The sequence below is a fragment of the Pinus tabuliformis genome, chromosome 9, assembly GCF_031772625.1.
Source record: "Pinus tabuliformis cultivar Carrire ecotype Pingquan chromosome 9, CPIR1, whole genome shotgun sequence".
In the NCBI taxonomy this organism is placed as follows: Eukaryota; Viridiplantae; Streptophyta; class Pinopsida; order Pinales; family Pinaceae; genus Pinus; species Pinus tabuliformis.
This window is the reverse complement of record NC_142307.1, coordinates 363,940,856-363,955,712: the sequence shown is the minus strand read 5'-3', so window position 1 is coordinate 363,955,712 and position 14,857 is coordinate 363,940,856. Positions and strand designations below refer to the sequence as shown.

Here is a 14,857-nt window from a genome sequence, read left to right as displayed (position 1 = left end):
ATATAATTATGGAAATGGAGGCTAAAGAAAGGTTATATGGTCATGGAGTTGTGAGATGTGAGTCAAATGGTGGCGATAAAGGTCAAAGTGGATGATATTTTGAATACATTTTGGAGGCTCTACATACACCCCAACTAATGTTATTTCATGTCCTCATGCGATCTACTGCATTGCTTAATCATGATTTTCTTTTAAGTGAGCTTGGCTTATATAGATTGTCTTTAAAGTTTGCATTTGACAATTTCATTTCTTTTTGCAAATTATTCCTTGTCATACATTGAATTACAACATGTTTGGTTGGTTCTTGTGTGACAAGCCAAATTTTAATTGGTATTGGTTCTTGTGTTTCAATATCTTGTTTCTTTTTGTTGCAGCAAGATTCATTGAGCACATTTAAGAATGCATCTTTGAATCATTCATATAATATGCTCATCATTTATTCTTTATTTGGAAATCGCGTAACTTTTGAACCATAATGAAATCATAATTATTAGGAAAAGTATGTTAGGATGAAATGAAGTGATATGAAGAGTGATCATAAATGGATGTCCTCCGTCCCCCCTCCCCCACCCCCCCCCTCAACTAAAGGTGTTTCCAGTATTTTTTAAATGAGAAATGAAATATGGTGAAGTATTTTCCAAAAATTAGAGAAGTGGACAAACTATGCATATGTAGAGAAGTTGTAGTTGCTATTGAATCATGGAATAGAATGTAGAATTTCATCTGCTTCTTGGTTGCATAAATGGTGGATGAGGTGGTGAATGTGGATTCTTTATTTCTGCTACTAAATCTATTGTATCTGCTACAAAATGCTTAAACTATATAGTCTTCACCTACTACAAAACCTAATGGTACAATTCTAGTCATGCGAATAAATGTGTTGTTGTTGAGCATGGAGAGAAGTCATTGGATTACCGACCATTAATGAATGTCATTGACCAATGTGAGAAAAAATCGCCATTAAAGTTAGCGAGTGCCAAGGTACCTAAGTACATATTGCAAAGTTTGAATATATGAGTTGATTGCAGGCCACTTGCAAGATCCAACGATTAAGAGACATTGATGTATTACCATGATTGTCGATGAGAGAACTTTCCATTGATGTATACAAGCCTCAATGTACTCATAAGGACTCTCGCCTTGAACCTAGATAATGTGCTGATGTCGATAGGCCAAGACTTGTTAGGAGGGAGGCATTAATGAATCCCCCATCATCTAATGCGAGTATGGAATAATGATTTTGGAAGGACTATGGATGGAAAATATGCATCAAGAAGGATTTATTTAATGGAAAGAAAAATGACAAGAGGGTAAACAAGTGAATAGAAAGAAAAAAGGACAAATCAACCTATAAGCAAGTTGAGTGTCTCTATTAATGGGTCAATGAATGGAAATTATGGAAAATGTGAATGGAAAATATATGTGGAAACATGCAACTCGCACAAGGAAAATGGTGACGAAAATGTTTAGCAAAAAATGCTTGAATAGCTTGTGAGTTTGGAGAGCAAAAATGATGGCATTTATGAATGAAATAAATGGATTTAATTGGTTCATGCTTCTTGAAATTGGTCGTAGAAAACCAATCATGCATAATTGGCTTCCTTCAGTTCTCCGATTGTCTAGGAACGTGAAAACAAACATGGCACTAACATTGCAATAAAACGTAAGTGTGTTCAAAGACAAGTGATCGATTTTTTTTGATACATACGCTAGTAAAATAGGTTCATGATGTGTCTTTACTTCAAATTATAATGGTTAGTCCAATTTCATGATTGCCATAATAAATCCAATTTATAAAAGGATGATATGCACAATTTCCTCAGTCATAGCATTTCAAAAAGATAAAGAAATATAATTTGCGAATACTTAATGATTCTTACAAAACAATCCTGAATAAAACATTCATCAATCGATCCTGTAGATAAAGTTCCCTTACAGTTCTTATTATTTCCTCCATCATGTTTGAAGACATAACATTAGATAAAACCAATAACAAATTTTTAAGCATGATTTCGACAATGTAAAAACTCAATCTTAACGAAACTCAATTTGAAATTAAGTTTAGTTAAGGTGAGCTATTGTGCTTTTATTGAGTTGTTTTCATCTTGTGTTTTATGATTTTCTTTTTTTCTTGCTTTGACAAGTGTGTAAGTGAACCATCACAACAACCTTTTCTCAATTTTCTCCAGTCACTAAATGAATTTCACAACAATTTTTATGACAATTTTCCATAGAAAATTTCTTAAAAAACAATAAAACATACAATCTAAAAATTAATGAAATATTAACAAAACTAAAATGTAAAATAGATGTAGATAAAAGAAAAACATATGTACAAACTAAAATATATATACAACCAAACATAACAAAAATCATAACAAAGCCTATAACATAAATGTACAGATTTTATTAAAAACACTTCATTAAAAAAAACGTAACAAATCATAAAAAAAACATTAAAAAATAACGTATAACATTCTAAATAAACACAGTGTAACAAAAAAAATAAAACATAACAAAAAACAATGTAATAAAAAAACTAAATTTTCCATGTATAAAATGTTTCCATATGTGAAAAAGAAGGTCAACCATGTAGAAAAACCTTGAAGCGTTTTGAAAATGATGTGGTTTTGACTATGCAATGTTTGAAGAATGGAGCTGGACTGGATCCTTCACCTTCTCATGTATCCCATCAAAATAGAAATCTAGAACATCCAACTCTAAAGGATAACTTTTTGCCTTATGATTTGATTCTATTTTCCAAAAGAATCATACAAACTGTATGGTTAAATAATTTGGAAAGGTGTTAATGTGTGATTCCTTAAAATACATTGCACTGTGGCCTAATGCAGGAGACACCTTCTTTAGTTCACACTTCAGACCATGTTTTAGTCCTTCATGCAAATGGATGACCGCATGAGAAATGTGACATTTCAATGCGTACACCAACTTTGTCCCCAAACTTTCCTTGCCACTTTCAGCACATTGAATGTTTCTTGTAAGCTCGAAGCCAAATAATAACTTCATAAATTCACTCGAATCTGGGGACTTGAGAGATTGTGACAGTGTATAGATAAGTTGGGTCCAACATGCCTCTGCATCCTGTTGCATAAATAGACAATTATGTTGCTGGGAAAACTGAGGATACTTCTTCCTCAGCATCATCCAAACATGCATAGGAGCAGCCACTCGAGTGCTTATATCCATCTCATGAAATAAATCCCTAGTTTCCACAGTTAAAAAGTGAGATGAAGGATGTAAATCACTGCTCTTCCCAAAACATGTGTACTTCTGTAACACTAACTTCAACTCTGGAACCGAATGTAAACATTGTATAGTTGAATTCATATAGCATGTATTGCCGAAATTGAATAAACCAACTGTGTGGCCCATAAATGCAACATGTTCTTCTTTAAAAAATGTTCTTATGCCCATGACTTCATTGTTTACATGATTGGGTAGCCACATGTAAGGAAGATTTGTTATAGAAAGGAATTTCACCAAGGTTCGTTGCGCACACTTCTAGATCTTCCTGCACTGACGAGAAGTTTCCAATGGTGACTAAGGATTAGAATTGCCACTCTAGATCCGTTGATCCCACCTAAACTGGTTTGCATGGTGAGAAGATCCACAATAAGAAGGAAGGGCGTTGTGATGTAGTCAATTCCATCTTAAAAATGGGCGATGTGTACCTCCCGTAATCTTAGGAGCGTGGCATATTTTAAGAAACGTGCATTAGCGGGGTGTGTTCGTACAATGCGATGTGCCAACTCCAAAGTGAAAACCTAGAAGGCCTGAATTTTGTTCATGGTGAAAAGCTTCTTGCAATCTCCACACCATTGCGAGAAATTATCATTCTCCATTGGGCCTTTTTCCATGCCACACTGACTAAGATTCCTTCAAAGACTAGAGCCCTCAAATAGGTGTATGACGACCAAGCTAGACCTCAAATTGCACCAAACAATAAAATGGATCATAGCTATGGTCCATCCTCTTCCAAACTAAAAGGAATTACCAAATAAAATCCTGGTACGATCAGGAAGCCATTACTGTTTTCTTTTTATAATTTTTAGATCAAAGGCCTAGAAGGGAAGGTGATAAATATGGTCTCGGGAAGGGTGCATATGGCAAGGAGGAGGGAGGATCATGATGGATCTCTCTTATGGTTATATGGATGAAATTAGGCTTGGCTGCAGAAACTAGCCATTTCTGCAGCTATGTGCCAGAAATTTCGAAGTAACATTTATATTTTTTATTTTTATGATGAATTTTTGATTTTGACCCTAAGCTAATGCATTTAATTTTTTTTACAGGTGTGATGCGAACCAAAATTGTCATTTTTTTTTATGTTGATATTTTTATTTAAAAACTTACATTTCCCTTATTCAAAAACAATTTTATTTTATTTTACTTTTTATTTTTTATTTTTATTTTTATCAAAAATATTTTTGTCAGATTATTAAAATGAAAGAAAATAAATACAATCTAAAAATTCTAAATTCGAAATAAAAATGCAATCAAGCTTCATTGTATTTCCCTATTTTATCCTACTTGAAAAAAATATATATATATTTTTTATGTATATGAATGTTTCCAATTTATTCATTTACGGATTAGACTTTCTATAACGTTCATATCTGAATTTGAAAACTGTACTTGATTGTGCATGAGGAGATGAAAAATTGATTTGACCTTTACATTTGTCGTAAAGATTTCTTGAAAAACAGATGAATGTGGTGGCACAATTGTTTTTCGATTCCATTCCTCAATGTAGTCCTTGTGCTCCAAAGAATGTTTAATCTACATTCTAGATCCTTTGTCCATAAATGATTATTATGAATTTATTTTTTTATTTTTTTTGAAATGATATGCAGCTAAATGATTTATGCATCTACATGGTTTAATCATGCATCTAGGAAAAAACTGAAAAATCAACTCTAGAATGAAAGCTAGTTCCTATGCACACTTCCCCGACAACAACACCAAATGTTGAGGCAAATTAATTAGCTATCATTTAATTGTCAACCCCGGGTTTTGTAAAACTTGTGAAGCATGCATGCAATGTATATGCTAAAAATTAACTTCCAGTTTAGATCAATGTAACAACGAAACCAAATGACGAAAAACCAAATTCACCTATTATAATTCAACAATCAATTGAAAAGAAATTATAGTACAGTGCACAAAATTGAAATCTTAATCTACAACACTTGCCAGAATTGAAAATCACACCACTCTTTCATAAATGAAATTTCATGAAATGAGGTCTACTCTAAGGGATCATGTGTGCATTATCAAATGAGGATCCTATGAAATGAATAATCAAAACCACATGAAATGAAATGAAAGTGAAAACGATCATTCTTAACCTCTCACAAATGAAAAGATATGAAAGAAGCTAAAAACAATCACTCTTAACCTCTCACATAGGAGAAGATATGAAAGCAATAAATATTAATATATGAATGTAATATATCTTAGTCTATGAAAATCAATAAATCTCACACACTATAGGTAGCCAATCCAAAAGAAGAACTTATGGCAAGTTGAGAGGCTCCCAGTGCAAGCATTACCAATCAAGGTGAACATCACTCATGAGCATGGTGCTAAATATAAATTCCATTCAAAACATGACTATTCTTAACTTTCCACCTTTATATCTCCAACTTTACACATGCCTTTGAAAGGAGGAAGCTCTCCTATTTATACAAAAACATAAGAAGCTACCTCACTAATGGAGGTCCACTATTCTCTTCCTAGATCCCTAGAAAATCTCACAGAGTTACAATTCAAATAGGTAATGATGAGACACACAATCTAATAGAGTTACAACTCAAATAGGGAATGGTGAGATATATATCCTCTTTTATCTTTATCCAAATCTCCTTCCATATCTTTAAGGGAATTCGAATTTGAGCATTGGAGGCCACATAAGGGTGCCTTGGAAGCTTCCAAGTGACCTACACATGTCATGAAACTCAACCCACTTTTGAGTATTAGCAAGCATACGTCATATTTCTATGTTTTAACCATAAATTCACTTAAAATGCTAGAAATCATTAGCTTTTGGAAAACACAAATGGAACCCATATAATTATGAAAATGGAGGCTAATGAAAGGTTATATGGTCATGGAGTTGGGACATGTGAGTGAAATGGTGGAAATAAAGGTGAAAGTGGACTATATTTTGAATAAATTTTGGAGGCTCTACATACCCCCAAACTAACGTTATTGCATGTCCTCATGCAATCTACTACATTGCTTAATCATGATTTTCTTTTGAATGAGCTTGGCTTATATCAATTTTCCTTAAACTTTGAATTTGGCAAGTTCATTTATTTTTTCATAGTATTCCTTGTCATACATTGAATTGCAACATGTTTGGTTCGTTATTGTGTGACAACCAAATTTTAATTGGTATTGGTTCTTGTGTTTCAACACCTTGTTTCTTTTCATTGCAGTAAGATTCATTGAAAATATTTAAGATGCATATTTGAATCAACCATATAATATGCTCATCATTTAGTCTTTATTTGCAGATCACATAACTTTTGAACCATAATGAAATCATAATTATTTGGACAAGTATGTTAGGATGAAATTAAGTGAAATGGAATGAAGTGATATGAAGAGTGATCATAAATGGATGTCCCTTCCCCCCAATTAAATGTGTTTACAGTTGTTTTTCAAATGAGAAAGGAAATATGGTGAAGTATTTTCCAAAAATTATAATTTCAGTATTTAAGGAAATCTATGATTAGAAAGTAGAAAAGAACATACATTTACTTACCTAGGAAGTGGACAAACTATGCATATGTAGAAAGGTTGTAGTTGTTGTTGGATCATGGAATAGAATGTAGAATTTCATCTATTTCTTGGTTGCATAAATGGTGGATGAGGTGGTGAAAGTGGATTCTTTATTTCTGCTACTAAGCCTATCGTATCCACTACAAAATTCTGAAATGATATAGTATTCACCTGCTACAAAACCCGATGGTACAATTCTAGTCATGCAAATACATGTGTTGTTGTAGAGCATGAAGAGAAGTCATTGGATTACAAGCCATTAATGAATGTTGTTAACCAATGCGAGGAAAACTTGCCATTAATGTCAATGAGTTCCAAGGTACCTAAGTTCATCTTACAAAGTGTGAATAGATGAGTTGATGTCAAGCCACTTACAAGATCCAACAATCAAGGGACATTGATGTATTCCCATGATTGTCGGTGAGAGAAATTGTCATTGATACATACAAGCCTCAAGGTACTAATAAGGACTCTAGCCTTGAACCTAGATAATGTCTTGATGTCAATAGGCCAAGACTTGTTAGAAGGGAGGCATTAATGAATCCCCCATCATCTAACGCGAGTATGCAATAATGATTTTGGAAGGACTATGGATGGAAATATGCATCAAGCAAGATTTATTTAATGGAAAGGAAATCGACAAGAAGGTAAACAAGTGAAAAAAAAAAGAAAAAGGACAAATGAGCATGTAAGTGAGCTAAATGTCTCTATTAATGGGTTAATGAATAGAAATTTTGGGACATGTGAATGGAAAATATTAATGCAAACATATGACTCTCACAAGGAAAATGGTGACGACGATGTTTAGCGAAAAATGCTTGAATAGCTTGTGAGTTTTGAGAGGAAAAATGATAGCATTTATGAATGACAAAAATGGATTTAATTAGTTCATGTTTCTTCAAATTGGTCGTAGAAAACCAATCATGCATAATTGGATTCCTGGTATTCTCTGATTATCCTAGAACCTGAAAACAAACATGGCACTAACATTGCAATAAAACATATGTGTGTTCAAAGATAAGTGATCAAATTCTTTTTGATACATACGATAGTAAAACAGGTTCATGATGCGTCTTTGCATCAAATTATCATGGTTAGTCCAATTTCACAATTGTGATAATAAATCCAATTTCTAAAAGGATGATATGCATAATTTCCTCAGTCATAGATTTTCATAAAGATAAAGAGATATTATTTGCAAATGCTTAATGATTCCTACAAAACAATCCTTAATAAAAAATTCATCAAACGGTCTTACAGATAAAGCACCCTTACAATCCTTTTTCTTTCCTACATCATGCTTGAAGACATAACATTATATAAAACCAGTAACAAATTTTTGACCATGATTTCGACAATGTAAAAACTCAATCTTAACAAAATTCGATTTGCAATTAAGTTTAGTTAAGGTGAGCTATTGCACTTTTATTCAATTGTTTTTGTCTCATGTCTTATGATTTTTTTTTTCTATTTCTTGCTTCAACGGGTGTGTAAGTAAATCATCACAACAACTTTTTCTCAATTTTATCCATCCATTAAATGAATTTCACAACTATTTTTATGACAATTTTCCATGGGAATTTTCTTAAAAAATAATAAAACATACAATCTAAAAATTAGTAGAATATTTACAAAACTACAAAGTAAAATAGATGTGCATAAAAGAAAAACATATGTACAAACTAAAATATATATACAAACAAACATAACAAAAATCATAACAAAGCCTATAACATAAATATACAAATGTTATAAAAAACACTTCATTAGAAAAAACAGAACAAATCATAACAAAACGTTAAAACATAACATATAACGTTCTTAAAAAAACACAACGTAACAAGAAAAATAAACAATAACAAAAAAGAACGTAATAAAAAAACTAAATTTTCCATGTATTAATCATTTCCATATGTGAAAAAAAAAGTCAAACGTGTAAAAAAATGTTGAAGCATTTTGAAAATGAAATATGGTTTTGACTACCGAATGTTTGAAGAATGGAGAGGAGTTGTTGGAGTGATTCCTTCACCTTCTCACGTAGCCCATTAGAACAAGTATCTAGAGCATCCAACTCTAAAGGATAATTTATTGCCTTCTGGTTTGATACTCTTTTTCAAAAGAACTGTGCAAAATGTATGGTTAAATAATTTGGCAAGGTGCTAATGCATGATTCCTTCAAATACACTACATTGTGGCCTACTACAGGAGACATCTTCTCCAGTTTAGACTTCAGACCATGTTTAAGTCCTTCATGAAAATGGTTGACCTCATGAGAAATGTGACATTTTAATGAGTACACAATCTCTGTCTCCAAACTTTCCTCACCACTTTCAACACATCGAATCTTGCTTGTAAGCTCAATCTCAAATAAAGATTTCATAGATTCACTCGAATCTAGGGACTTCAGAGATTGTGAAAGTGTATAGATAAGGTGGGTCCAACATTCCTTTGCATCCTGTTGCATAAATAGACCATTATGTTGCTGGGAAAACTAAGGATACGTATTTCTTAGCATCATCCAAAATTGAAAAGGAGCGACAGCTCGAGTCCTTCTATCCAACTCACCAAATAAATCCTTAGTTTCCACAGTTAAAAAATGAGATGAAGGATCTAAATCAGTGGTCCTCCAAGAAATTGTGTTCTTATGTAATGCTAACTTCAACTCTCGAACTGAATGTAAACATTGAATAATTGAATTCATATAGCATGTATTGCCCAAATTGAATAAAATAGCTCTTTGATGCATAGATGAAGCTCGTTCTTCTTTAAGAAACGTTTTTATGCCCATGAATGCGTTGGTTATATGATTGGGAAGCCACGTGTAAGGAAGATTTGTTACAAAAGGATTCTTGCTAGGGTTCATTATGCACGCTTTTGGATCTTCTTGCGTTGAAGGGAAGTTTCTAGTGGTGACCAAGGATTAGAACTGCCACTCTAGATCTTTCGATCCCACCTAAACTGGTTCACTTGGTGAGAAGATCCAGAATAAGAAGGAAGGGTGCTGTGATGCAGTCAATTCCTTCTCAGAAATGGGTAGTGTGTACTACCCATAATGTTATGAATGTGACATGTTTTAAGAAAAGTGCATTAGCAGGGTATGTTGGTGAAATGTGATGTGCCATCTCCGAAGTGAAAACCTGGAAGGCCTAGAATTTGTTCATGGTGAAAAGCTTTTTGCAAGCTCCACACCATTGCCTAAAATTATCATTCTCCATTGGGCCTTTTTCCCTGCAACACTAACTAAGATTCCTTCAAAGACTAGAGCCCTCAAATAGGCGTATAAGGTCGAAGCAAGAACTCAAATTTCACCAAACAATAAAATGGATCACAACTATGGACCATCCTCGGCCAAACTAAAAATAATTACCGAAGCAAATCCTGGTACGATAAAAAAGCCATTACTGTTTGTTTTTTATAATTTCTAGATCAAAGGCCCATGAGGGAAGGTGATAAATATGGTCTCAGGAAGGCTACATATTACAAGGAGGAGGGAGGATTGTGATGGCTCTCTCTCTTATGGGTGATATGGATCAAAGCAGGCATGACTGTAGAAACTAGTCGTTTATGCAACAGTGTGCTCGATATGCATCCATTCAAAGAAATTTCGAAGCAATATTTATATATTTTTTTTATGATGCATTTCCAGTTTCAACTCTAAGATAATGCATTTAATTTTTTTTACAAGTCGCACAAGAACCTAAATTGTCATTTTTTTTTTTTAAAGAATTGGTATTTTTATTAAAAAATTACACTTCCCTTATTCAAAGATAATTTATTTTATTTTATTTTATTTTTTATTTTTTATTTTTATTAAAAATGTTTTTGCCCAATTATTAAAATGCAGGAAATTAAATACAATCTAAAAATTCTAAATTCTAAATAAAACTGCAATCAAGCTTGATTTTATTTCCCTATTTTATCCTACTTGAAATTTATTTTATTTTACTTTTTAAGTATATGAATGTTTCCAATGGAACGATTTAAGGATTAGACTTTCTAGAATGTTTATATTAGAATTTTCAAAATGCACCTGATTGTGCATGAGGAGATGAAAAATTGTTTTAGTCTTTAGATTTGTTGGAAAGATCTCTTGAAGAATGGATGAATGTCATGCCACAATCACGTTTCGATACCATTCCTCAATGTAGTCCTTGTCCTCCAAAGAATGTTTAATCTGCATTCTAGATCCTTTGTCCATGAATGATTAGTATCAATTTTTATTTTTTATTTTTTACTAAATGATATGCAACTAAATGATTTATGCATCTACATGATTTAATCACGCATCTAGTAAAAAACAGAAAAATGAACTCTAGACTAAATGCTATTGCCCATGCACACTTCCCTGGCAATGTCGCCAAAATGTTGAGGCAAATTAATTACCTATCATTTAATTGTCAACATGGGGGTTTTGTAAAACTTGTTAAGCATGCATCCACTATATATTCTGGCAATTCACTTCCAATTTAGATCAATATAACTAAAAACTAGATAACGACAAATGAAGTTCACCTATTCTAATTCAATCAATTCAAAAGAAATTATAGTACAGTGCGCGGAATTGAAATCTTAATCTACCACACTTGCAGGAATTGAAAAGCACACCACTCTTTCAAAAATGAAATTGCATGAAATGAGATCTACTCTAAGGGGTCATGTGTGCATTATCAAATCAAGATCCTATGGAATGAATAATAAAAAGCACATGAAATGAAATGAAATAAAAAACAATCATTCTTAACCTCTCACACAAGAAAAGATATGAAAGAAAATAAAAAACAATCACTCTTAACCTCTCACACAAAAAAAGATATGAAAGCAATAAATCTTAGTCTACAAAATCAATAAATCGTAATCTATGGAAAAAAAATATATCTCACACATTATAGGTGGCCAATCCAAAATCATGATAGATGACAAGTTGAGAGGCTCCCAGTGCAAGCATTACCAAAAAATGTGAACATCATTCATGAGCATGGTGCTGAATCTAAATTCCATTCAAAACATGAGTAATCTTAACTTTCCACCTAAGTATCATCAACTTTACACATGCCTTTGAAAGGAGGAGGCTCTCATATTTAAACAAAAACATAAGAAGCTACCTCACTAATGGAGGTCCACTATTCTCTCCCTAGATCCCCAGAAAATCTCATAGAGTTATAATTCAAATAGGTAATGATGAGACACACAATCTCATAGAGTTATAACTCAAATAGGTAATGATGAGACACATATCCTCTTTGAGCTTTATCTAAATCTCCTTCCATATCTTGAAGGGAATTCGAATTTGAGAATTGGAGGCCACATAAGGGTGCCTTGGAAGCTTCCAAATTACCTACACGTGTCATGAAACTCAAGCCACTTTTATGTATTAGCAAGTATATGTCATTTTTCTAAGTTTTAACCATAACTTCACTTAAAATACTAGAAATCATTTGCTTTTGGAAAACATGAATGGAACCCATATAATTATAAAAATGGAGGCTAATGAAAGGTTATATGGTCATGGAGTTGTGACATGTGAGTGAAATCTTGTTGGTAAAGGTGAAACTGGATGATATTTTCAATACATTTTGGAGGCTCTACAAAGCCCAAACCTCTCCAAACATTTTACACTACACTTTTTTTTTTGGTACTATATGTGATACTCTACTTACCCACAGAAATGTGCTTTCATGAGGTTTTTCTTTAAGGGATAGTCTGTGAATTACTCACTACTATAAAAATAAGCATTTTATATCTTCAAGGTAGTAAAACAATTCAGGTCCTATTGCTCAAATCGAAAACTGATAAGAAATATGTTAGTATAGAAGGAGAAAAGAGAGATAGGGGCACATTTGATGACAACCCTTCAAGACAATGATTATGAAAGAAACCCTATATATATATTGTTAAGGGTGAAGTTCTCTGTAAATTAGTGGTCAAATCTGTTAATTTACTTGACCAGAACCCCTATTCTAATGATGAATTATCTTTATTGCAAAGTTAATTTTTATGTCTACCTGATAACCACAATTCATGGTATGGTAACATCATAATTTATTTTTTGAATGGTATAACTCCCCCTCATATCTACGTGAAGAAAATAACTGAATTAAGAATTATGTCGACTCATTTTCATCATATAAATAGCATTATTTTCAATAAAAAACTACGATTGGGTACAACTTCAATGCTAGCAATAGGAGGATTCTATAAAAATCCTACATGAACTATATCCCAATCTTTTTGGTGGCCATTTTGATTGGGACACCAGTGCTCATAAGGTATAAATATCTAGGTAAATGGCCCACTTTATTCAAGGATTCCCATGATGTCATATGAAAGTGTGAAAATGACCAAAAGGCTATTGGTACAATAAAAAAATCATACCTTTCCTCTTCAATTGATAATTTTCAAAGCTCCTTTTTAGTACTGGGGTTAAGACATAAGTTTTCCTATGAACCCCATCTCACCCCAATAAAATAAGTACATAATATCAATAATTGATTTTTTACGAGATGGGTAGAGGAAGCTCCTTTTTGAGTGGTAAATGATAATAAGATGATCCAAGTGGCTCTAGAGACCCACATAGGACAAATAGGACTCATGAAAGCTCAAAAATCAAAGTTTTTGGATTATGCTCAAATGAGGACTAGAGCAAAGATCTCGGCGTTCTGATCGCGGTGGCGTGAAAAGTTTGTCATTCTGAGTCCGTATGCGAATGTTAGAAGCAGTGAAATTTGGGTTGAATTTTTTATGACTAGGCAGGCTTAAGGAGGCCGCAAGTTGGACTTTTTCTAGCCAGTAGATTTCGGCCAACCTGGGCCGGATTCTGAGTGAAATTGTGGGGTCGTTAAAATAGCTCCTACAACTAAATTCAATTTTTTTTTAAATGGCACCTTATTGTTATTTAAAATATATATATATATATATATATATATATATATATATATATATATATATATGGGGTGGGGGCCACCAACCCCACCACCCTCAACACTATACGTACTTTATCATGGTGAGGCCTGCGGGAGTTGAGCCCACCCAGCCACGTGGGCCAACCCACTGGGCAGCCTCATAAAAAAAAACTAAACATTAATACAAGCCATACGATGTACCATATGACCCAACCAACACCAAATGACTGCGCCACCATACGTGCCAAAATAATTAAGTGTATGTGCCGGTGATATAGGGGTGGCGTTCACAATGTGGACCCAAGCCCCCATTAATATGTCGTTTTCAGTTTTTTAAAATGTTATATGCAGGGGCAGGATTTGATCCCTCGACCCCTCCTCAACGATTTCCTAAATTTACCATTATGCGATAACCAAACTCCTTTGTTAATCCGCCTTGGAAAAATATTTAACCCTAATTTGCACAGATTTCGAGACAAGTGGAGGAACCAAGAGCGGGCACGGATTTTGAGATAAAAGGAGGCTATGCGCATAGTTCGAGGCAACATTATGCAACAGGGGTGAAATTTCACTTTGTTAGAATTTGACAAATTTTATATGGTTTCAACACCTCTTGATGCCACGAATGCAATGGCATTGTCTGTGTATCCATTAGAATTCTGAATTTTTTGGTCATTTTCAGGATGAAGGTGGAACCATGATTACTGCAAAAACAGGGAGCGAAACCATGATCCCTGCAAATTTCCTAAGGAGGTAATTTTTCTCCATGTTGGAATATAGTCAAGTTTACAGTCATTTTTCATCGTTTTCTGCAAGGATCGAAATGGGGAGGTCAGACTCGCCTTTCAAGTTGCATATTTTCAGTCCACCCATGGAGCAGAATCTTCGAGAAATCTAGGTGGAATCTAAAATATTCCTTGAGCCCCAGATTCTCAACTTCTCAAAATTCAAAAATTGGACAGTCAATTTTGCACTATTCGACATCACAAGTATGATGGTGTGTTCAGATTTATCATTCCCTCATTCTATTCTTCATCCACCTTTCTAAGTGGAATGTAGGTGTAAGAATTTATGTGTGATCAACCATTTCCATGAGATTGATGCCATGAGATCGATGGTCCGAGCAGCTTCAGAAGTTTGACATCTTCTTC

At 33.5% G+C, this 14,857-nt stretch overlaps 2 pseudogenes; both read right to left on the bottom strand.

Annotated features, from left to right (window-relative positions):
- Positions 1 to 2,634: 2,634 nt before the first annotated feature.
- LOC149148719 (ubiquitin carboxyl-terminal hydrolase 6 pseudogene) lies at positions 2,635 to 3,435 on the bottom strand (annotated as a pseudogene).
- A 5,299-nt stretch (positions 3,436 to 8,734) lies between these two features.
- Positions 8,735 to 9,595, bottom strand: LOC149148718 (ubiquitin carboxyl-terminal hydrolase 6 pseudogene; annotated as a pseudogene).
- Positions 9,596 to 14,857: the final 5,262 nt, after the last annotated feature.